General features: G+C 39.9%; 1 protein-coding gene and 1 non-coding gene across 8 annotated transcripts in view; one reads left to right on the top strand and one right to left on the bottom strand.

Annotated features, from left to right (window-relative positions):
- Esr1 (estrogen receptor 1) overlaps positions 1–26,022 on the bottom strand; it is a 399,315-nt gene that overhangs the window by 307,810 nt on the left and 65,483 nt on the right. Inside the window, exon 1 of one of the 7 annotated variants that reach the window (XM_074072274.1) lies at positions 7,893–7,985. The exons of the other annotated variants lie outside the window; for them this stretch is intronic. The gene's annotated coding sequence lies outside the window, so the exon portion shown is untranslated. Of the gene's footprint in view, positions 1–7,892; positions 7,986–26,022 lie in introns of those variants that run through there. 7 annotated transcript variants of the gene reach the window in all.
- LOC141416284 (U6 spliceosomal RNA) lies at positions 11,605–11,711 on the top strand. The gene has a single exon (XR_012441043.1). It is a non-coding gene; the product is annotated as a U6 spliceosomal RNA (small nuclear RNA).

Raw genomic sequence — 26,022 nt, forward strand, 5'->3', positions numbered from 1 at the left:
AATTTGTGTGACACAGCAATCAGCTCTTACTATTTTAAACTGAGATTGACAAGGCTATTTGTTCAGCATTCGTTCTGCCCTGACTGATAGAATAAAGTTGTAAATTTGGAAACTGTGCATGGGAAGATGGCTGAAGCCATGGGTTGGATGTGATTATTAAGAAGATAGAGAAAAAAAGAGAATACAACCCTGAATTGTAGGCAATTGTTTGGAAAACAAGACAAAATACTGTGAAAGAAGCAGATGGAAGAATGGTCTGAATAGAAGAAAGAGTACCAGGAATACAGTGTGAGAGATTATATAAATCTGACACCATATTTCTTATCTCAGATAGCTTCATGCAGAATAAGTCCTTAATGTAATCTATGTTTAAAAAAAAAAAAAAGAAACAAACAAACAAAACCACTTCAGTGGTTCCTCAACTGCATCTTTTATTTGCAAGGTGACAAGTACTGTACCTCTCTAATTCTTTAGCTATAAAAAAATTGCTACATGGTTTATAGGAGTTAATGTAAGTAAACATATGCCAAAAAACCTAATACAACTTCTGGCATGTACTGTCTCAAACAAAGTAAGCTCTCCTCTCCCTTTTTTTCCACACCACCAACAGTCTATCTCATTGCTATAGTTTAAAAGAATTAAAGAGTCTAGTAAGAACAATGTAAAATTTTTCTTGCATCAAAAGCATAGTATTTTAGACTTATTATACTAGGTACAGTATGAATATTCTGACTATAAAACTAAAATAGGCAAGACCATGATTAAAATTCAAAGAGAGCCTTTGTATTCTATTTGGGAAACAGACTGAAGGAAAATTACAGAAAGAGAGTATATGGTTTTAAAATGTCGATCAAAAAGAATTAAGAGGTCAAACCACAGTTTGGGGGGAGTTAGTACCGGACAGGTCTCATGTGCCAGGCATAGATGTACATCAGCCTTTGTAAAACCCAACTCTGAATGTCTTCATCTTCATCCCTCCTCACTCCCTCGTTCCTGACTTATCACTTATCACTGATGTGGTGTGAAGGAGACAGGAGGGTGTTTCAAAATGTAAAACATGATTTTAATATTTAAGGTAAATGTAACCATGGCTACATTTTATTAAGTTCTCTCAATACTGGATGTGGATATCTTATATTAAAAAGCAATACAATGTATGTATTCTCAAAAATTCAATTACAAAGTCCAGTGGAAAATGAAGACATAGGTCATATTGCCACAGCCTGTGAAACAAAAATTGCCTCTTATCCACTCTGAATATTTTACTAAAGGGCTCTTGGAATAGCCATTGCCAAGTAAAGAGAGCATGAGCAAATGTAACACTCCAGCAACAGTTCTTTGACTGTACCACTCTCTTGTCACCTCAGAACTTCTGTCACCCCAAACTGAGCACAGAGCAACTCTCCAGACAGGAAACTAGAGATGGTTTCCATAAACAACAGCTATCTGTGTAGAATGACAATAGGATGGAAAAGATTCTAACCTATGCTACCGAAGAATTTTTTCAGAAAATTGAGACTCTATGAAAAATGCCAGCATCCAAGTGAAAAGCCCTAGCAAGGCCACCTCCTTACAGTTTCAGGAAGAAAGAGGTGCCACCTACAGGGAACACATGGAACTAAAGCCTACAAAAAGGTGGAGTCCACTGGACTTTAAGGTTGTAATCAGCTAAAGAGGGGGAAAAGTAGCAGAAGCCCAAAGGAATCAGAGTCAGTTTACTATACAGATTCTGTATACCCATGTTTGTTGAGACACTGTTCACAATAGCCAAGTTATGGAATCAGCCTATGTGCCCATCAATGGCTGACTAGAAAAAGAAAATGTGGTGTATATATACAAGCTCAGCCAGTAAGAAAAATGAAATTACGTCATTTGCTGGAAGATGGATAGAACTGGAGATCATCATGTTAAGTTAAACAAGACAGATTCAGAAGATAAATATCAGGGGTTTGGGGAGGGGAACAGGTAGGAGAGAGAAGGGAAAGGGAGGAAAGAGTGGGGAGGAGGATAAGAGGGAGTAATGGAGGAGTGAATATGACCAAAGCACATCGTACACACATATGGAAATGTAACAATGAAACCTCTTACTACAATTAATAAACACTAGTTTTTTAAAGGAGAGGAATAAAATGTGCATACTTTTAGAATTCTTAAACCTAATATAGTCTGCATCTTTGATGACCAACACCATAACCACCTGTGGTTATTTGGCACCTGAGATGTGGCTAATTTGAAAGATTGAGAAATAGTCTTTCAAATTCTCACATTTAATACTCTACTTTGTTTAAGTTACTTTTTGGGCAGATGATAATGCCTCTCTGTTGAAATTTTTGTCTGAAAAGTAAATCAAAACCATGATCATGATGGTTGATAAATATGACCAAAGTTATATGTATGTATCAAACTGGCACAACAAACCCACTAAAACCTATTAAAAAGGAGGGTAAGAAGATAGAGGGGTTAAAAAAGAGTAACAGATGAGGTGAATTTGACCAAAATACATTACATGCATATATGTAAATATCACAATGAACCCCCTTTGTACAATTAATTTATGCTAATAATTTTTGTAAAAGCCATTAGCATCTAAGAAAGAAAAACAGGGCCAAGACAGTATTTTGATTTTTTTGAGCAAAGGTTATTTTCCCATGATCAAGTTCAACCTGGAATCACTGATTAATAAGCAAAGGACATTGACCAGCACCTTTATTTTTGAAAACTGTAGTCAGGACAGTGTTATTATTAAATCCATTGCAACTGTGTCTTGCTTTTGAAATCAAAGTAGAATCTTGTGTGTGTGTGTGTGTGTGTGTGTGTGTGTGTGTGTGTGGTGTGTGAGTTCTTCCATTTCCCAGAGTCCTTCATTCTCAGGAGTACCACACTTGGCCTTCACTGGGGTCACTCATTGGCCCTTAGTTGCTTCATCAAGGATGTCTTGTAGCAGGAAATACTCTGGAAGCAATAGGTATAGGCAAGGACTTCCTCAATAGAACTCCAGCAGCCCAGCAACTAAGAGAAAGTTTGGACAAATGGGACTACATGAAATTAAAAAGCTTCTGCACAACAAAAGAAATGGTCTCTAAACTGAAGAGACTACCGACAGAGTGAGAGAAAATATTTGCTAGCTATATATCAGAATCAAAGGACTGATAACCAGAATATAGAGGAAGCTCAAAAAACTAAACCTCCCCTAAATCAATGAGCCAATAAAGAAGTGGGCAACTGAACTAAATAGAACTTTTTCAAAGGAAGAAATTCAAATGGCCAAAAAACACATGAAAAAATGCTCACCACCTCTGGCCATAAAGAAAATGCAAATCAAAACCACAACTAAGAGTCCACCTCACTCCTGTTAGAACAGCTATCATCAAAAACACCACCAACAACAAATGTTGGCGAGGATGTGGGGAAAAAGGAACCCTCATACACTGCTGGTGGGAATGCAAGGTAGTACAATCACTCTGGAAAACAATATGGAGGCTTCTTAAAAAACTAACCATAGATCTGCCATATGATCCAGCAATCCCACTCCTAGGGATATACCCAAAGGAATGCGACTCAGGTTACTCCAGAGGCACCTGCACACCCGTGTTTATTGCAATGCTATTTACAATAGCCAAGCTATGGAAACAGCCAAGATGCCCCACTACTGAAAAATGGATTAAGAAAATGTGGTATTTATACACAATGGAATTTTACTCAGCCACAAAGAAGAATGAAGTTTTATCATTCACAAGTAAATGGATAGAACTGGAGAACATCATTCTGAGTGAGGTTAGCCAGGCTCAGAAGACCAAAAATCGTATGTTCTCCCTCATATGCAGATTATAGACCTAAAACAAATGCAGTAATATTATTGGACATGGGTCACACACTGAAGGGAAAACACATACAGGAGAAATAGGGAAAGGGAAGGAAACCTAAAAGTTGAATGTGGTTGATGTGCCCACTGTAGAGGAGCAAATAAAGTAATCTTAAACTGGCAGAGGCCACTATAGGAAGGGGACCAGGAAACAGTGAAGAGGTCTCGTAGAGATGAACCAATGCAAGTTGTAATACACATGTGCGTGGAAGCAATGCTAGGAATCTCTCTGTATTGCTATCCTTATCTCAAGCTAGCAAAAATGCTGTCTTTCTTATTATTTCTTCTGTTTTCTCTTCAACAAAATTGGAGAAGAGGGCAGAACAGAATCTGCCTGGAACCGAGGTGGGTGGAGGGGAGAGGGAAGGGGTGGGGGCAGCAAGGAAGAGATGGCCCAAACAATGCATGCACATATGAATAAATGGAGTAAGGAAAAAAAAGAAATACAAGAAAAGAAGTGTGCATGGTCTACAGAAAGAATAAATGCTACAGTGGCAAAGTAAAAAAAAGGATGTCTTCTTTCAGTCTACAAACATCATGCCCCCACCTTTCTTTAGTGCCCATATTGGATCTTTAATATATTCTTCTGTTACCCAGCAGAGAACAGAACAAACCAGACAGGCCCTCCATTCAGTTGGCAGATCCCCACACAAAGATAGGTGTCCAACCGTCCTGGTTTGTTTGCCCAGCACTGTCCTGGTTTTAGTATTGAAAGTCTGACCTTCTGGGAAACCTTACAGTCCTGAACAAAGCAAGACTGTGGTGCCCTCCTTGCCAGTGGCACCGGTAGACTGAAAGCAAGAGAGAGGGGACCCCACTCTGTGCTCCAGCCACAGAGTTCCTGTTTCCCTGCAGTCTTTCGCCTCCTTCCCTTTTCCCACATGGCTGGCCTCCCTTTCACTGCTGCATCACTTGCCTGGCTTCCAAGAACCCTCCAGGCATCAATCCTTCTCCACTTCATTCATCCCTCCAGGCCGAGGCAAATCGTACTTGCCAAGGTTTATTTTAATTCTTTGTCTGGTCCCAAGTCTCCCAGCGGCTGTGAGCACCTAGAAGTCAGAAGTCTTTCTATTCTTTCTAGTATTCTGCTCAGGCTGAATTTGTGCAGGAATGAAGGCTGGTGTGTCTTAGAATAGCACCTGAGCTCTGGCTAAGCTGCTCACCTTTTTTCCAGCTAGGACACCCTCTTCTGATGTAAAACCAGCAACCCGTTTTCTAGACTGGCTGTCCCTGCATTTCCCAGTCTAGGAGCATCTTTCGCTAAAGGGAAACACTGAAAAACAACAGCAACCAAACCCAAATAAAGCAAAACAAAATGTTTTCATTTTCCAGGCAGGGTAGTGAGTTTTGTCTTCAGGCACTGGAATGTCTCATGTGCCTCTTTCTTTCCAACCTGAGAGGAAAAGGAACCTGTCTCTGCCACTGAGGATGCAGCAGGGTGCAGACCGTCTGTAGTAGTTGTGAGTCACTACACACTACACAGGGAGCAGAGACAGGTGATGCTCAGAGAGGTAGGACTCTGGAGGATGCCAAGAAACATCAGACAGCCTTTTCCAGGAGCCACTGTGGGGACGATTAGGAAGTGACCTAAGTATGGCTTATAAATATCATGCCTTTAGAAATACAGAGAACAGTGTAAACACTCAGTAAATATTTTAATATATTAATTTATCCATATTTGCTTTATTTAAAACTTATCTATTTTAATATATTTAAATAAAATTAATGTATCTTGACATAGCAAACTATGTTCAAAGTGTTTACATTTTGAATATATGTTTAAGCATTATACTATAAATTATCTCTGTTTTATAGAAAACATGTGGCATGGGGAGGTGAAGGAACTCATCCAAGATCACAGAATTTGGAAGAGCCAGGACTTAGGAGACCCTTTAAAGGCGATCGCAATCCCTGGAGATGCAAAGAAATGTGTCCACACTCTCTGGAAATCAACAACCTACCAGCAAAACTAATTTATAACAGTAATCTGCTATGTTCAAAGCAATATTTCAGCATGTGCCATGCTGTTTTGCTATAAGCTATACAGTACACCTTCAATGAATGCTCTAAAATTAAAATTATACACACACACACACACACACACACACACACACACACACACACACCTTAATAAAGAAATGCTTATTTCTCATGGTATAAGTCCATGCATGAAAGAGTAGATAATAGACTTGCAATAACAAATTCATTTCTCCTTCATTCAAGACAGAAGTACAGTCATGTTAGCAGCTTTAGCTGCTCTTTGGAAACACCTGAGAGCGTTAAAATCCACTAAGTTCTGGTTACCACCTTCATGGATCTGAGCACCGCATGTGTCTGAGACACAGCCTGGGCACTGGGATTTTCAAACTCTCTAGAGGGCCTTAATGTACAGCCAAAATGGAGGCCACTGCTTTGTTTAGAATAAACTGAGGACTCTCCATGTGCGATCTCCACATCCAGGATATCAACTTCTCCTGGGAACTTGGTAGAAATGCAAATTACTAGCCCACATCCCATATCTACTGAATAAGAAGACTGAGGGTGAGGTGCAGTAATCAATGCACCTCACAACAAAAATCAATGGGTTTTTTGTTGTTGTTGTTTTTTATGGTACTGGGCTTTGAACTCAGGGCATGCACCTTGAGCTCTCCACCAGCTAAAAAACACATGTGGATTGAAAGGTAGGGGTAGGGGAGTCATTGTAAATGGAGACAAGCCAATCTTAGCTAGATTTCACTTGTATAATGATCCCTGACATTGGTGTACTCATACACAAGCATGTGTAATCTGGTTAGAGAAGTTAGTACACTATGCATAGATTATCTATAGCATAGATTTAGACAAATTTGATTATTTACTGACTTTATAACATTCTGATTCCAGCAACCCTTTCAGGTGTGGATAAAGAAGGCTCAATTGGGATGGCCTGTTCCTTCTTGGGTATGTCACCAAATTTTCATCAGTAAAAACATTTGTGAAATGTAACCATAGGGTTAAGCCACTTTAATAAAAAATGAAAATGTGTCCCAAGATTTCCAGTGTTTAGATATTGGCCATCACGTGGGGCTCTGTGGCACAGCAGGGCAGGGAGAGCAAGAACATCTTTGCACAGCTTAAATTGTTTAGACATTTTTAATAAAGTAAAAAGAATATAATTTATACACACAGTGTTTCGTATCTTAGTGGGCCATACTGTTTTATGCAATGTAAATCACAGTAATACTTTATGTTTGGTTTTCAAGGCCATATAATAAGTATGGATGAATTTGTTGTTGTTATTATGGTGACTGCTGCCTCTCCAAAGTTTACAGTAATTTTATTTTAACTCACTTTGATGACAAGGAGAGACAACTTTGAACTCCCAACTCCACCAGAAAATTGGTATGCAACCTTGGGTGAGTCACTGCCCATCTTCACCCTAGTTCCTCTTCTGTAAGCTAGGGGTTGGACTAGGCATTCCCTAAGATCCTCTGCATCTCAAGCATGCTGCAATTTTCTGATTCTAAATGTGTCGTTATCATGACTTTTCTTGAAATACCATGAAACTGCCTATGAAGAGCAAATCAGTTGAGGGCTATTAAATAAAGGCATAAAAAGAAGAAACAGAGGAAACAAGTATATTTGAAGTTGCATTAATGAAAGTAGTTTACATCTCAGCATCTACTTGCTGCCTCTATTAAGAAAAACAAACAAATCAGCCCATAACTTACAAAAATTACACACAAATTCCCACTAAGTTTTGAGCACATGGGTGTCTCTAAAGAATGCTAAATAGCCAAGACACAAAACTACAAAGAACTGCGGCATGGACTTCCAACACGCCCAGGGATTCTGGAGACTTTGCCACACTTCACAGCCCTAAGGTTTATAAACTATCTTGGCTCCGGATGCAGCCGAGGGTAAAATGCCATTCTCCTTGAGCCCTAGAAACAGCCTCTGTGTTTAGAAGGTTCCTCCACATCAGACCAGTGCCTTATTATGGGAAGTGGATGAAGTCATTCCTGGCTTCTCAATTTTTCTGAGAAACTACCTGCAGTCTCAGCTTCCTACTCCACATCCCGCTGTCTCTCTGTTTTGTAGCACGTTCTCAGAATCGAAGCCTTCATCGTACAGTCGAGACACATCTGCAAAGGCACAGACAAGCAGAGGTCCACGTGAGAACATCTACCGTGGGTGGGAGGGCAGCTAATGATAAACGTTCATGCACTCGCTCGCCTGCTCGCGCTTAGAGAGCCGTCATTTGACAGTACTTCGAGGGTCAGGACCCAAGGTTCGAGGCCAGCTCCTGCCCAGTTGTTCTGGCTCTCAACACATTTCCTCCAGACTGTCAGGGTCCTGCTTTCAACCATTTGGGGCACAAGGAAGGAAGATGAGAAGGAAAGCAAGAGACAAGAGAGATGGAAACTTTTTAATATGTCCTTAAAAGCCTCTTTATAGAGATGAGTAATAAAAAGATTGAGGCCAGCAAACATATTCAACCTTTCCACATTTTCTCTAAACAGTTATAAAACCAAGAGTCTTGTAAGGTCAGAGTTAAAGTAATACAGCCTTGTTTTTATTTTTAATGGTTTTTAATGGAACATTAAAATAGCCTCGATACTAATAAAAGGTGTGGATAGATTACTGATTTGACTCAGAATGGGATAATGGAACCCACCAAATACAAAGTACTGGTGATAGTACTGACATGAACTCCACCTCAATTCCAAGTAAGGCTCTCTGCAAACCACCCCCTCTCCCAAGCCTGCACACATTTTTTTCTGCTCATCCAATCAAATAACAATATACTGTAGGATCACTTAATTGTGCTAATCAAATATTCTTCATAGTTCTCAACTTGTTCAAAACACATTACTCAAATGCCTACTATGTGCCAGGTACTGTCCTAAGTACTAGGGATACAGAATTGGAGAAAGCAAAGGACCTTCCCTCATAGGCCTTGAACTCTAGCATAGGGAGCCCCACAAACAAATAAGTAAAATACACAGTAGGTTTGTAGGTAACAAGGGACAAAGGTGATAAAGTTGGGAAGGGAGTAAAGTGGATATGGGTGGAAGGGAGATGGGGAGAGCTGTAATTTTAAATACAATGGTAAGAGAAGTCCTGGCCAAAGTGAAATTTGAATAATCAGTAAAGGAGAAAGTCCTGTGTTTGGGGAGATAGCAAAAGAGAAAGTTCTGCATCAGAGGCATGACCATGACATCCAAACAGCAATGTGGAGGCCAGAGCCCTAAAGCAGAGTCAGCAGTCAGCAAGGAGTCCAAGGGATGAGGATGGAATGGTACAGGCTTGGTGTCTACTGAGTGACTGTGGAGGTGACAGGAAGTTCTGAACAGTCCTAACACAATCTGATTTCCATTTTCAAAGGTAAAAGATGACAATGTGCAAGCAGGAAGGGTAGGAACAGGGACATCTATTCCAGGTGACACTCAGGCAGCACCTGGTGGTAGCTAGGACCAGGGTGGTGGCAATGGCAATGGTAGGAAGTGATTAATTCCAGGTGAGTTTTCATTGCAAAGCCAGGAAGTGGGGGGTGGGGGGAAGTAGTTCTCTGATGTTTAGATGAGCAATATGGAAGAGAGGAGTCAACTATTATTTGACAAATTTTGACATGAGACCTGGAAGGAAGGGTCGAGATGGGACCCACTATGAGATGAGGAGGCTCAGGGAGAGACTGGGAATTTGGTTTTAGACATGTGAAGTGTGAAAACCCTGTTAGACATCCAAGTGGAGGTGTCCAGTTGGCAGCTGGGTGGACATGTCTAGAGTTCAAGGGGAGAATAAGCCATAGATGGCATTCAAAGCCTGACACCAGATGTGAATGTGAGAGGAAGAGAAGAATCCCAAGGCCTGGATCCCAGGGTGCTCCAACTTTAAGAAGTTGTGGAACTAAGAGCAACCAGCAAAGGAGACTGAGAAGTGTCGCCAATGAAGGAAGGAACAAAGTGGAACAGGGTCTAATGGAAGCCAGGCCAAGAGAGGACTCAAAATGGCGGGATGATCAACTGTGCCTCACAGGTCCAATAAGATTAGGACAGGAAACCTACATCACGTTCAGCAGTTGTCTCCCAGGAAGGTCAGCAGAAATTAATGTTCATAGGGTCAAGGGCAAACACAACAAGGGGATTGGACTAGGGAGAGCACATGATAAAAGCGAGAGCACACAAGGGAGGGGTGAGGATAGGTAAGACACCTAAAAAACTAGCTAGCATTTGTTGCCCTTAACGCAGAGAAACTAAAGCAGATACCTTAAAGCAACTGAGGCCAATAGGAGAAGGGGAACAGGTACTAGAGAAAAGGTTAGATCAAAAAGAATTAACCTAGAAGGTAACACCCACGCACAGGAAATCAATGTGAGTCAATGCCCTGTATAGCTATCCTATCTCAACCAGCAAAAACCCTTGTTCCTTCCTATTATTGCTTATACTCTCTCTACAACAAAATTAGAAATAAGGGCAAAATAGTTTCTGCTGGGTATTGAGGGGGGGGAGAGGGAGGGGGCGGAGTGGGTGGTAAGGGAGGGGGTGGGGGCAGGGGGGAGAAATGAACCAAGCCTTGTATGCACATATGAATAATAAAAGAAAAATGAAAAAAAAATAGGGTCAATAGTTTGAGTAAAAGAAGTCAGTCGAGTTTGGGCTATATAATTAGAAACTTGGGGGTGGGGGCGTATCATCCTCAGTTGTCCTTTATTTTATAAATCTTACTTTGTAGTCTAAGGACTAACTGGATAGAATAAAAGTTCTTATCTATCCCTTACCAAGCAAAATAGTGATAGATAGGTAGACATTTATATAGCCTCTCAATGACACTCAGACACAATAACACTTCTTATCTAACTACGGAAGATTTAACTTCATTTCACATCCTACAGTCAGGGAGCAACAGGTGACTTCATTTTCTTAATTAAAAATAAGCTTTTGTTTCTTTTCCAAATGACAACTTTACAGCAGAAACATCTATTTCTGCTGACTCTCTTGATTTGAACTGTGGTTCTCTGTTGCTGTCAACGTCCTAAAGGTTTTCTCTTGGTGAGGGGCATCTCTGGCTTCTCCCTCTCCTGTTCCCTCACAGTCCCAGACCCCTCCCACATCCTCACTCAGCACCATGGGAACCTATGTAACCATCAGCATAACTTCCTGCTCTTCCCCACCGTGGCAGACTGATGTCACTGGGGAATTATAATGGTTTTGAAGACTAGGTCAGCAAGAGGAAGGTGGGCAGGAGAAAGGATAGCTAAGAGGGAAAAAGAGAAGCTGACAGTGGGGACTCAACCACGGGGGTCACTGTTTCTCACATAAACCAAAACTGAATAACCTACAAGTTCCACCCTGAGGAAGGCTGGCCAAACTTTTACCTAAATAATTGCATATGTTAAATTGAAGAATACTCCTGGCAATATCTATTTTTCCAAAGCTGATGACACTGGTTAGGAGTCAAGCCATTAAAAGTCAATCAAATAACCAATTTTGAGAATTACTTCCAATCTGCATAATTTTCCCAAACTGATTTTTATGTACCAAAATTGCCTGGCTCTCAGTGGTTGACAGCACCAATCAAAGTGGTTCAAATCTTTTTGGCAAGAGATCAGAACCCAAACCTACAGCTTGCCAACAGGTGAAGATGCCAGAGTGGTGATTTCATTAGAGTCTCAAATATGTTAAAAAGCTGCAAGAGTGGGATCTCTGGTTTATTCACCATGGCCAATCTCGAAAAATGATCAGTCACTAAAACTCCCTCATGTGCTCACTTTGGCAGCACACGTACTAAAATTGGGACGATATGGAGAAGACTAGCATGACCCCTGCGCAAGGGTGACACACAAATCCGTGAGCGTTCTAATTAAAAACAAGCTTCCTGCATGTTCTATGTTATCTTTGATTATTCTCATGATTGAGAATAAAGGGACAGGCTCTAGCTATGAGAGATTATTAGTGTAATAATCTTATCAAAAATTAGTACCACCAGAAAATGCCTAAATTGACAAATATTTTTCTCCTAAAAATCCTTTAAAAGAGAAAAAACAAAATCATAAGAAAGAAGAAAGAAGCATCACACTGCCAAGAACCCTCGGGAACATTTTCTGAATGTAAACAAACACTTTTTAGGAAAGGGATTTCAAAGCTTGAAGGGGAATATTGCTGCAACATTTAAAAATTAGTGTGATAACATTTTGATAGTATATGTAGTCCTTCTGATGGTGGCAAATTCAACACCTTGAAAATAAGTTGAAGATGTTGGGTGTGGTCGTACGCACGTGTAATCCCAGCTACTCAGGAGGTGGAGGCAGGAGGATCACGAGTTCAAGGTAAGCTGGGGCAAAGAGCCTGCCTCAAAGCAAAGATAAAAACAAAAGAGTTGAGGGCATGACTCAAGTGGGTCAATCCCTGGCACTGAAAAAAAAAGTCTGTATCTTTGCTATTTAGAACTCGAATTTTAATTCTCCTATTGAAAAAGTTTCGCAGAAAATCGTGGAAAAACTCATAGGGAGTCTGTGACGATGTTACCAATGTCAAAGAACAAAATTACAGTTTGATATGAAGAGTAAATTCAGTTCGGAAGCAAATTTTGATGGTTTTGGCAGAACCAGGGTTTGAACTCAGGGCCTTTCGCTTACAAGGCAGATGCTCTACCACTTCAGCTAACACCTCTAGTCCTTTTTGCTAGTTATTTTTCAGATAGGTTCTTTTGATTTTGCCCAGGGCTGGTCTTGGACCACGATCCTCCTACCTACACCTCCCTCATAGCTGTGATTACAGATGCGAACCCCACATCTGGCTTTTTTTGTTGAAATGGGGACTTGCTAACTTTTTTTCTAGGCTGACCTCAAATGGTAATCCTCCCAATCTCCACCTCATAAGCAGCTGGGGTTATAGACAGGAGCCACTTGGCCTGGCCTAACTACACAAGCCGCCCCCCCCCATATTCTAAATCAATATTAATTATAAATTTCAAAGTGCTTCTATTTTGCTATTGCTAGCTTTCCTTTATTCCCCCAGAGTATAAGATTTTTGTTATTAAAAAAAAATACTACATCACCAGTCAGCCTCAAAGAGGTTGAATCTGCAGTAGCAGCAGGTGCACAGCACACACTGCTAATTGTACGTGACTGCTTTTAGCAAATCCGGTAGCTGCTAAAAGCCACTGTTGTTCTGCAGGCAGAGCACAGAACTCTTACCTCCCTTCCACCAAAGCCATGCCTGCAACATTTGCCACCCAAAATACAGAGCCACCTCCATCCCTAAAATACATAGAGACTGAGATCTTAAAGAGCCAGTGCCCACCAGGTCATAGCAAGAAAACGTAGACTTACTAGAACCAATGTTCCATGTAAAATGCAGTCAATATCTCCTACGGTAGCGTGTTGTTTCCAGCCCTGTGTCGTCAGAGCTGGTTACAGAATGAAATGCTATCAGCACATTGTATTCATCTTCTCTCCTGTGGGTCAGACCAACTGGCTAGTGACTACAGTCTTGGAACACATGGTGGTCCAAGTTATACCCAGGTCTCATGTGACCTCTTGTGTTTGTGGAGAATGTTTGGTCTGAGAAAACTAAAAATACTTCGTTTAAATTGAATCATAATTCACCAGCTAAGTAAAACTCACAGTTTGAATGTTAACTGTTTCTGTCTGGGTTTGTTGGGTTTGGATTCTCTACATTTATAGCTTCATTCAAATATTCTATCTTTAAAATTACATTTGATCCATACTCTCCAACAATGATTAGATAAAGCATTCAACTGAGTATTCCCACTCATTTCCCAAGATCCTTTGTGTCTTACTGCCTGTGCTGACACATTGTACCTTGGTAAACTGGGTTACGGGACAAGAGTTACTGAGAAAAAGCCAGGAGAGAAAAATCCAGAATTAGCGTCATTAAAATAATCCAACTTTAGATGGACACTGGCGGCTCACGCCTGTAACCCTAGCTACTTGGGAGGCTGAGATTGAAAGCATCAAAGTATGAAGCCAACCCAGGCAAAAAATTCACAAGATCTCACCTCAACAGAGAAAAGCTAGGCGTGGTGGCACATGTCTATCATCTCAACTATGGCAGGAAGCATAAAATAGGAAGACTAATCCAGACAATCCTGGGCAAAAAGCAAGACCCTATTGCCAAAATAGCCAGAGAAAAGAGGGCTGGAGTGTGGCTCAAGAGGTAGAGAGCCTGCCTAGCAAGCACAAAGCCCTGCGTTCAAACCCCAGTACCACCAAAACAAAATCCAACTTTACTCTCAGACAACGAATGAGTTTCCTGGCTCTAGAATTATAGACCAATATACGTAGATATTATACAAATATGCAAGTGATCACTCTTTTTCACAGATCATAGCAAACAGATACCCTTCCCTAAAGAAGTAAATATCTATTTTAGGCAAATTTGTCTAGGGTCATATGGCAAAGTGAAAGTCAGCCAAAAATTAGCCCAGTAATTCTGTTTTCTTAGCTGATGATCCTATTACTTTAAATATCTAACTTGTCTGCAGAGCGCTGTTTTAAACGTCTGAAGACTTGTGCTGAAACTCCTGTGCTGGTCAAGCTTCGGTTCTCCAAGTCTGTCTGCTTTTACTGCATTTCACATAAAATCATTTTTTTTTCTCTACTTGGGTTAGCTTTCCAGGTTTCTCCTCAAATAAACCTTAAGTTCCTGGAACAAAAGCCTACAGAGGCAGAATGAACAGTCTGAACTCTGACCTTTGTTTTCCAGTTGAGAGAATTCGGGATTTTGTTTTTGTTTTTGTTTTTTAGTCCTACACATAAAATGAGGCCTGATTTCCAGAACAAAGCCAGTTGATTGGCAATGAATTTTCAAATCTTGTACCTTCAGAAATTACACATTTATGGCAAAACAAAATCTGCCTGAAAAGGTCTTGTTTTAAGGTGAGCATTAGAAGAAGAGACTTGTACTTCAAGAAAATCAGAGGATTGTTTCTCACTGTAACAAAAACCACTCTGGAAAGCTTGGTGAAATTACATTTGGTCATTTGAGTTTTCATTAGAAACACGGGAAACGTCCATCATAGATATCCTTCTGTTGGTTGTAAAAGAAAACTACAGAAGATTTATCCTTAAAACCTACAAAAGAAAACAATCCCTACCTAGGCCCAAAGTGAAGTGGCCAAGCAACATAGACTGAAACCATGAGCCAAGATAAACCTTTCTTTCTTTTGACTCGATTTACCTCAGGTGTTTTGTTACAGCAATGGAAAGGTAACTAACACAGTAGCGTGCCTCACAGCATCTTGTATAAATCTTATTGCACAGTTTTATTATATGATCATGTGAATCACATTTACTAATGTTACCATATAGAGTAACCTTGTTCATTAATTACTTGAAGTCTGCTGAACTTGGTTCTCAATGAGATGGTGAGCTCTGTGTGGACAGGATCTGCCTAATAGTTCCTGTTAGAAATATTGTAACCTAACTAGCTGCTTTCCACGTGCCTCCCAGACTGTGAAGCCTAAACTGTGGTTTTCTGACCCCAGAGTAACACAGAGGTCCAGGGCCACGCAGCTACACTTTGCTCCCAGCCAGCCTTGCAACTAGCAGTGGCTTGCCACTGGATTTTGACAGGCAATGTGTACAGCTTCCATCTTTCCTGCTTAAAGAGAAATAGCTTACTCTTGACTTGGTGTAATTTTGCCAACCTTTCTGGAGTGGTTTTTCTTAGGATGAGGAACAATCCTCTGATTTTCTTGAAGTAGAAGTCTCTTCTTCTAATGCTGACCCTAAAACAAGACCTTTTCAGGCAGATTTTGTTTTGCCATCAAATATGCAGTTTCTGAAGATAGGAGATTTGAGAAGTTATGGTTCACTCTTTCACCTATTCTACAATCTTTTCTGGCCTTTACTCAAAAGCAATCTTCTAAGAATTTGGTGGGTCTTTTTTTTCCCACAGTCATTTAGCCTGTGACCTAACTAATACAGAGAGTTTCTGTACTTGTCTTTTAGTCCTTGTTCATTGTGTGTTTTGGTTTATATGTGTGTCTCCTTTGCTAGACCAAATGTTAACCTAAAAGCACATAGTCCTTCTCTGGCTCATAAAGCACTACCCAGCAAAAATCAACCACTCAAGAAATGCTAGTTAAGTAAATGACCCAAGCAACGTCTTCACTTGTCATAGCTTACACTCAAATATAGGTCTGCCAATTTGGAAGTGTCAACTATGTTACCTGGAGTTCAATTTCAATACATTTGGAAAGTTAAACTTCAAGCTTTGAAATAACATACACTTAATTTGTCCCTGTACATCAAATTCATTTTCACTAAACTATTTTTCATCTACCACATTAGCCAAGATGGGAAAGTCTAATATTCCAGTGTTAAGTTGGAGCGATTACAGGCTAACAGGCACTCTCATCCGTGGTAAGACACAGCAACATAACTTCCTTTTCCTGTGAACATCATCAGCACATGTTACCCAAAGACAAGTGTATCTGGACATTCTTGGAAGCCTTACTTACATGTGCAAAATATGTAATATGTTGGAACCAAGCCGGGCACCAGTGGCTCATGCCTATAATCCTAGCTACTTGGGAGACTGAGATCAGGAGGATCATGGTGGGAGGCCAGCCCAGGCAAATAGTTAGAGACCCCCATCTCCAAAATAACCAGAGTAAAATGGACTGGAGGTGTGGCTCAAGTGGTAAAATGCCTGCCTTGCAAGCAGGAAGCCCTGAGTTCAAGCTCCAATCCCACCATATACATGTGAGTTCGTGTGTGTGTGTGTGTGTGTGTTCAGATGCATCATAGTATATCTTCACAAAGGCATACCCTGCTAAAAGCAAAGAAAGTGGGGCGGATCAACCTGTTCTAGAGCCACTGCTCTAAGGTATCTTATGAAGGGCTACAAGATAATATGCTCCTACATGTTGTCTTTTTAAAATACATGTGTAAGGGCATAACCCCAAGGACACAGACAATCTTTTTCTCTTTTTATTCATATGTGCATACAATGCTTGGGTCATTTCTCCCCCCTGCCCCCACCCCCTCCCTTACCACCCACCCTGCCCCCTCCATCTCCCCCCCACCCCCTCAATACCTGGCAGAAACTATTTTGCTCTTATCTCTAATTTTGTTGTAGAGAGAGTATAAGCCATAATAGGAAGGAACAAGGGGTTTTGCTGGTTGAGCTAAGGATAGCTATACAGGGAGTTGACTCGCATTGATTTCCTGTGCGTGGACACAGACAATCTTAAAGAAGTATGGAAAAACTGTACCTCGAGGAGGCACTGTGGGGAGGGACAGTCCTTTCTGCAGTTTCAGCATTACTTTTACTCTATGAATATGTTACTTCTTTCTATAAAACCAATAGTTTTGCCACTTTAAACTCCTAATGACAAGACAGGTGATAGCAAGTGCTGATAAGAGTGCAGAGAATAGAAACGCTCGCACATTTGCTGCTGAGGATGCAAAATTGCGCAGTCATTCGGCAGTTCCCCAAAATGCTATTTATAGAGTGACTGTGACTCAGCCATTTCACTCCTGTCATATACCCAAGAGAATCAAGAAATACATGTTCACAAGAGTTCAGAGCAGCGTTATTTATAATAGCTAAAAAGTGAGGAAAAACAAAAGAAAAAATAAATATCTCCTACAATCAAATCTTACTTGACAATAAAAAATGAAGTTCTGATATATGCTACAATATGAATGAGCCCTGAAAACATCCTGCTAAGTGAAATAAGCCAGATATGAAAGACCACATGTTGTATTGTTCCACTTACATAAAATGTTCAAAACAGGACCCCACGGAGACAAGAAGAAGAGGAAACTGTTCCTGATGAGTCTGTGGTAATGGTCACACAGCTCTGTCCACATACTAAAAACCACTGAGTTCTAGCTACACTTTCAATGGCTGAATTTTAAATTTGAAACATATCTCACTAAAATCATTTTTGGAAGGCCAATTGCATCTGGCCTTCATACCTTCCTAAGAGAAAGCGAAGGTGAAATGAGCAGATGAGATCATGCAGAGAATAAAATAAAGAAGAAAACAGTAACTGCTTTAAAATTAACAGCCGTCTGTTGTCATGAATTGTAGTGTGGGTATTTACCCCTCTGAGACATTTCTGTAGTGAGAAAAGACAGGTATCCAGGGTCTGCTTCCCACAGCCCATCTGCCTGCTCAGTGATTCATTCAGTAAAGCTCCTGCCATCACCGGAATCTGTGTGTGAGGCGTGCCCTGGCCTCCAGGTCTTCCCTGTATGTTCATCATCGAAGGGCTTTTGGGGTACAAAGTGTTTCACCCATCACGCTTCCCATTTATGCACTACTAAGTGACTGAGAGAGAAAGAGACCTCAGACCTTTGATTTGTCCACATCTCAAAAGCATTCAGCAAAAAGTGTGCATGTGCATGTGTGTGTGCAGATGACATTTGACACTTGGGATTATATAAGAAAGGTAGAATAATAGGAATTCATGGCTTGTACCAGAAAACCAATAGCAGAATCTCTCATTTTCTCCAAATTAGGATTATTCTAGCAAGTTGCATGTGTTCTTTTAAATTCTACAACTACATGTTATCAATTACTATTTTACAGATGAGGGATCAGAGGTTAGGAGGAGTTTTCCCAAGGTTGCCCAGTTTGTAATGACAGGACCTGCACCAAACTCAGACTGCAGAATTCCCGCTCTCATTCCTTACCTGAGTTCCAGCTTATTATGTAAGGCTTGCAACATACTGTTTTCTCTCATACTTTTCACCAAAGCGAAATTCATAAGCACCCTAATTTGTACCTTTTGCTACCTTAGTCTTGTGCAACAGACTCGGTAAGAATGACCTCATGTTGCAACACCGCATCAAACCTAGTCACAATCGGCACATTTGTTAGACGGTTTTAATAGAAATCTGCACTCTGTATTTTGATGTAAAATAAATGGAGGTATTAAAACTTGACTTTTGCATTAAAATACATAAGGTGTGTTACAAAACATAGAAATAATCATAAACCATTAAAGAAAATTATTAAAACTCCATGTGGTTGTCATAGAGACGATTTAATCATTCCCTTCATTAGCTTTGTCTAAAGTGATACAAACCACACAAATTTAAAAAAAGAAAAGAAAACATAAAAATCAATCCAATATTGGATATGCCAATTCCCAATGGCCTTACATTGTACACTGGTTAGATCTCCCCCGCCCCCTTCAGCCCCCTCCCTGCCCCACTTAAAGTACTCCCAAGAGGTTTCGCTGCTGTGCTTTGTGTATGTATGTATGTGACGCCCACCAATACTGGAGTTCTAACTTTGGGCTCCTACACAATAGGCAAGTACTCTATGACTGAGCTACATCCCAGGCCTATTGTTCTTGTTTGATTGATATAATATAATCTCCCTGAATTGAACAATGTTTTCCTGGAGAAACACAGAACTAGCTAATAACATAAGTCATTGATCTACTTATATTTTTAGATCTGCAAATTTGATTAACTTCAGCACTATCTCGGTTTGAAAAAGAAAGCACAGGCAGGCAGAAGTCACATAGAAATTTGTTTATGGTTACTTTTATGAGATATGTCTGAAAAGAAGCAAAGTATACAGATAGAGATATTCAGAAAATAGGCTGCATGCAGCAGTACACACTTAAAATCCAAGCTACTCAAGAAGCAGAGATTGAGAGGATGGCAGTTCGAGGCTGGCTCAAGCAAGAAGTTAGTGAGACCCCATCTCAACAAATAATTGGGTGTGGTGTTGCTCATATGTCATTCCAGCTGTGCAAGAGTCATAAGTAGGAAGATCATGGTCTGAGGTCAACCCCAGGCAAAAATGTAAGACCCTATCCAAAAAATAACTAAAGCAAAAATAGGGATGGTGTGTGGCTCAAGTGGTACAGTGCCTGCCTAGTGAGCATGAAGTCTTGAGTTTAAACCCCAGTACCACGAAAAAAAAAGAAAGAAAGGAAGGAAGAAAAGAAAGAAAGAAAGAAACCAAAATTGGGGCAAAGAATTGAATACATGTTTTTTCCAAAGAAAAAATAAGATGGTTAAATTGCATAGAAAAATATGCTTAATCTCACTAGTCATTAGAAAAAGGCAAATCAAAGCTTCAAGGTACTACTTCACGTACACTAGGATGTCTATAATCAAAGACAATAACACATATTGGTGTGGATGTGGAGAAACCAGAGCATTCATGGATTTGCTGGTTGACATGCAAGATGGCACAGCCAGAATGTCAACACACCCCACCAAGGTGCAGCCTACACCAAACTGGCCCTATTTCCCATCCGCCACCGCAGACCCATGCAGGTTGCCACCTCCTCCCAGGCTTTCCCAGCAACCTACCCACAGAGCTCCTCCTCCCCTCATCATCTCTGTCATTTACTCTGTATCTGTGGACCCCAAACCTGGCGGCTCTCTGGAACCCACTAGAAAACCCCAGGTGAGCTTTATGGTTCTATGGATTCCTGGATTCCATTCTGGATCTATTAATGAGCTGGGCTGCAAAATCTGCAATTGCAATAAGCCCCCTTTCCCCCCATGATTCTGAAAGAGGCAGCCTTGAAGTGATACACAAGCTGACACTTAAGCACTGCTCAGTTATTGTCTTGTCATTGTCTTGTCTTCCCAACCAGACTGTGAAACTGGAAGGAAAGAGATCACTTATGTTTCTTTGTATCTGCAACACCAGGCCCATTCACTATTCACTCAAAAATATTATTGAGTATATACTGTAGATGCCCAGTCTTATCTAAGTGTAAGGACCATCAAGGAACAAAACGTGTGCCTTCACTCAGTAAATGGATAACAATCTTGATTATAGTAATTCTATTATACTGAAGTCAACACATAATAGTAAATATTTAATAGAACTTATTTAATGACAGTAACAGTTCTAAGCACCAAAACTATCATCCACAAGTTACAAAGGAAACTGCTGAGGCACAGAGAGGTTAAACCATTTGCCCAAGATGACACAGTTAAGACCTGGAAGGAACGATATAAATATGAGCAAGCTGATTCCAGAAGCAGCATTTTAAGCCCCACATACATTCTGTAGGGCTTAAGGAAAATTGTATTAATAGCGCCCTGCCTTTCTGTTATCAAAAAGGCAACAGCAGCATTGGCAAAGGCGTGAAAAAAGAGAGCCCTCGTACATTCTTGGTGGCCCTGTGGATCGGTACAGTCACTAGGGAAAACTGTACAGAAGTTCATCGGATCAAAAACAGAACCACCAGATGCCCCAGCAACCTCTTTTCTGGGTAGATGTGCAAAGGAAATGAAAACAGTACGTCAGAGAGATAGCTGTCAGAACACAGAACCAACCTCAGTGTCCATCTGTGGATAGACAGATAAAGAACCTGTGGTAGATAAACACAATTTGTTATCCATTTACTGAGTGAAGGCACACGTTTTGTTCCTTGATGGTCCTTACACTTAGATAAGACTGGGCATCTACAGTATATACTCAACAATAATAATAATCCAGAGAAAGGAGATCCTCCATTTGCCACAACTTAGGTAAGTCAGGACTACATTATGTTATATGAAATAAGCCAGACACAGAAGGAAAACTTATTGCATGATCTCAATAATATGTGGAATCTAAAATTTAAGCAAATAACACAGACTTAGAGACCAGATTAAAGCAGTGGTGACCAGGGAGAGAGAGGATGGGAAATGGGGAGTCATGATCAAAGAACAAAGCAGCAAATCTGGGATAAAATCTAGTGATTTGATATTCATCGTGAGGACAATAGGCAATAAAATTACATCGTATATGGGATTTTTGTTTAATGAGTAAATTTTGGTAGATCTTGCTACACAGACAAAAATCGGTCCTTTATGAGATGATGGGTGTTCATTTGCCTCCCTAGTTGGCTATTTATCTATCTATACGTATCCCATAACATCATGTTGCTGTATATCTCAAACACATACGAGAAAATTTATTATAAAAATAATTTTTAAAAGCAAAATGTTGTGTATCTTAAGTACATACAATTTTATTTATTGATTATACCTCAGTAAACATAGAAAATATGCCTTTATAGGTTAGTTCGAGAAGAATTAATTTAGAATGTAACACACATGTACAGGAAAGCAATGCGAGTCAACTCCCTGTATAGCTATCCTTATATAGCAAAAACCCTTGGTCCTTCCTATTATTGCTTATACTCTCTCTTCAACAAAATTAGAGATAAGGGCAAAATAGTTTCTGCCGGGTATCGAGGGGGTAGGGGGTGAGAGGGAGGGGGCAGGGGGAAAGGGAGGGGGCAGGGGGAAGGGGGGAGAAATGACCCAAACATTGTATGCACATATGAATAAAAGAAATAATTAAAAAAGAAAATATGCCTTTATAATTCAAGCATTTTTAACTGTTAGGCAATGTTTCTGTACTTGAAATTTCCTGAAATATAAGTAATGGAAAGAAACCATTCTTGAAGCTATAATAAAAAGACTATCATTTTCCAAACTGAAAAAAGGACAGTACCCTGCTCTTATACTGTATGAGCTCATGGGTAGAAAGAGAACTGCATACCGAATGGTAAGTGCTATACCACCAGGATAAGCAGGGCAGTACAGAGGAGGACTCAATGAATTGTATTGTAAAAATAGAAAGGTTTTAGCATGAGGAACATTTAAATTAAGATTGATAAAGGAGCCAGGAGGAAAAAAGGAGGAAGAGGAAATGAAGCCAGAAGAGGAGAAAAGAAAGAAGAGAGAAGTTTGATACCACAGAGACTGCCAATGGGCAGAGGATAGCAGTGAAATTTTCGTGGATGACTAAGGAACAGCAGGGACTGAAAGACACACCCTTCATGCTCCATCAAAAGTGGAACCATGTCCTTCCTACAGAGGAACCTGGCTGGCTGGGAGGCAGACTCAGCCACCAACAGGAACTCCATCTTGCTGAGGATAGCCACAGTATATCGTAAGTAGCCATGGCAAGTGGTACTACGAAAAGCTGCAGCTTAAACAGTGGTGATGTTTGGATTACACTCACCCCTATGAAGAGCAACACATCAGCCCCACTATTGCTTTTACTAAGTCTAGGAAATAGGGTTCAAGGAGAGGTTAAAATACTAAACAATGTCTAAGAAGAAATTTTCAGTGAACTAAACAGAAAATTGGACATCTGACTGAATTACCAACACAGACATAGATAGGCACATCGACACAAAGATGCCAGAAACAAGTTCTATTATTTTGTTTAGTTGAATTACTAAATAAGCTTCTAGGAAATGTGAAGAATGTTCCTACAGAATAAGAGAGAAGCTTAAGACAGAAGGGAAGGCTGAGGCGAGAGCCTTTGGGAGATGGGCACCATCTTATCCACTAAGGGGACAGTAAGTTACACAGTGGGTTGATGGCACAGACACAGCTCAAGTACATGGTCATCAGTGTCAGAGATGGAAAGATCTTCAGATAAAATATGTTTCACGTTATGTGTGCCAACTCTGGGGACACTGTAATCATGAATCAAAACTGATCTGTTAAACCCTCAGTGACGGAATGACAAAATACATTCAGGGCAGCACCTCTCACACAGGAGGTTCTCAATAAATATCAGCTAGATCATGGAAAAAAAAGGATGGAAGGAGGAAAAAGAAGAAGAGACAGCAAATGAGAACCATTTAGTAGAAGATTGTTGAGATGAAACTAAAGGGTAAGAAAGAAAGGGCTTCTTCCAGAAAGAAATCAAAATAGGATAGCCACGAGTAAAGACACAAGTTCAAAATGAACTCAGAGCACAAAAGATGAAGACTAGAAGATGAAATAAACCAATTTACCTTAATCTGTGACACGGCCATATTTTAGAAATGGGGTTAAAGTGTTTGGAGCTATGGCCTGCAAGGACTTCTCTGTGGCTTGAGAAAAGGAGAATGTCTTAGTGGTAAACAAATCCGGGAGTCACATTACAGTGAGCACTTTGAAGAACTTACAGTCATGATTTTGCTAGCAACTGCCAAGTTTCACTTTGGCTGATAATAAGCAATCAGAACTAGACTTGGAATGCCTTAATGTGGAAGGAAGGGAGAGAAGGAGGGGTGGCCGCAGGGAAAGAAGGCCATCTACACAGAAGATAGCTTGTGCTAGTAAAATTCCACAGAAAGAAACCCATACCATTGCTTCCTACTTTGATCTTGAGTATCTGAAACAACAACTAAAACCTGATTGACCTAAACAATGATCACAAGATAGAGCATCAACAGCCACTGTTTATTTCGCACTTATATGCAAAGGACTTTGCCAAGTGCTTTCATATCTTTGGTATTTGGGTTACATAACTCTGTGAGACAGGAACTAGCATTGCTACTGTCCCTACTAGCATTATTCCCATTTCAAATATTGAAATCTATCCATTACCAGAATTAAGAGACTTGCCCCTGATCTTCTAGTGGTCAAGCCAGTGAAATCCCTTCTTATAATAAAGATAAAGTGTAAACTATTTGAACAGGCTGAGGATCGAGAAATCTCTACCAGTAATCTGAATTCTATAACTTGAACGTAACTACAAGTGTCCTGTTGCTATCAGACGATAGAAGATACCTGTGGGTGCTGAATGCAGTCCTAATATTCAGAGCTAACAGAGGTGAGAATGGAAGAAAACAAAGTTTCAACATTGTCCCAATTCTTTCCTTAATGAACATCTAGCCACCAGCCTCTCCCAAATCAATATAAAGCTAATCAGTCATTTCATCTCAATTCCAATTCAAACCTAAGCCTCCTTCGATCATAGGCATTGAATTTCAGCTCATGTCTGTTAGAAATTATTTTATAAATGAGGCATATGTAAAATGGAACTAACTCATAGAAAACAAAAGTCTTCTAACTAATGCCAAAAGTATTCCAGTTCTCAGACTGGTTCTAATGTCTGAATTGCTCTTATAGAATATGTGAAGTCAGAGGAGTGTCACCAGGAAACTTTTTTTTTAATTCTTAGAGAAATGTTATATTTAGAACTGATCCTCACACCCATTAGGATGGACTACTATCAAAAGTAATAAGAAATATTAAGTGTTGATAAAAATGTGGAGAAATTGGAACCATTGGCAGCACTGGGTGGATTGTGAGATGATACAATGGCTATGGAACACAGTGTGGCATTTCCTCAGTAAATGAAAGGCAAAACTACCACATGTTCCAACAATCCCACTTCTAATACATATCCCAAAGAGCTGAAAGCAGGATCTCAAAAAGATCTTTACATACTCCTATGAATAACAGCAGTATTCATAATAGCCAAATGTCAAAAGAATCTGAGCAAACAAGGGCATAATGGGAGCTCTTGACCATCCAGGACAATCTCTCATAAACTAAACCAAACTGCTAGATGTGATCACTAAGATAACATCTTCATAATCAACATGAAGCGCTAAGCAACAAAAAATCCACCAAAAATTAAAAGGCCAACAGTCAAATTTGCATCATTTAATACTAATAGCTTAGCAATTTTGTTTTACAACAAAGACTTACAAATCATCATCAATAACAAAACAATTAAAACCACAATTCAAAAAATGTTCAAAGAACACTGACAGGCAATTATAAAAGAAGAAATGCCCGCAGCCAATACACAGATGTTACCATTTGCAATAATTCCCTCATAATTAATAATTAAATAATTAAAATAATAAGATAATTCCTTTTTATTGATATAGAATGATCTCCAAGATACAGAGGTGAGTGGGAAAAAGCAAGGCAAGAAACATTCATGGTTTTCTTGTTCGTGTAGAAAAATATAAGTGTGTGTTCACACATACTTATATACTTCTTTGATTGCATGTAAATAATACATTTATGAAAGTTACTCAATAAAATGCTAACAATGGTTGCCTCTGAGAAGGTCTGGATGTCTGGGAGGCAAATGTGGAAGCCACATGTATGTTTCACTGTATAATATTTTTCCCTTTAACATTTTAAGCCATGTACATCTGTTCAAGGAATAAATAAATGTTTTGTTAATTTCTGAACTTGCAAATCAAGAAATGCATCCTGAAATCAGAGAATTTTCTTTGATTTTTGTCTATTAAATGCAGTGAGAAGGATAATAACTCCAGGAATCCAGAGTCCAGGAAAAGAGGCACTTTTGCTCACTGCCAGCGTTAATGAACTGAGACAATCTTTTGGAGGACAATTAGCAAGATGAATAAAGAGAGAGAAAACGTTCATATCCTTCCCCAAGCCTCACTCACTCAGAAGTGAT

This window comes from Castor canadensis, chromosome 1, assembly GCF_047511655.1.
Source record: "Castor canadensis chromosome 1, mCasCan1.hap1v2, whole genome shotgun sequence".
In the NCBI taxonomy this organism is placed as follows: Eukaryota; Metazoa; Chordata; class Mammalia; order Rodentia; family Castoridae; genus Castor; species Castor canadensis.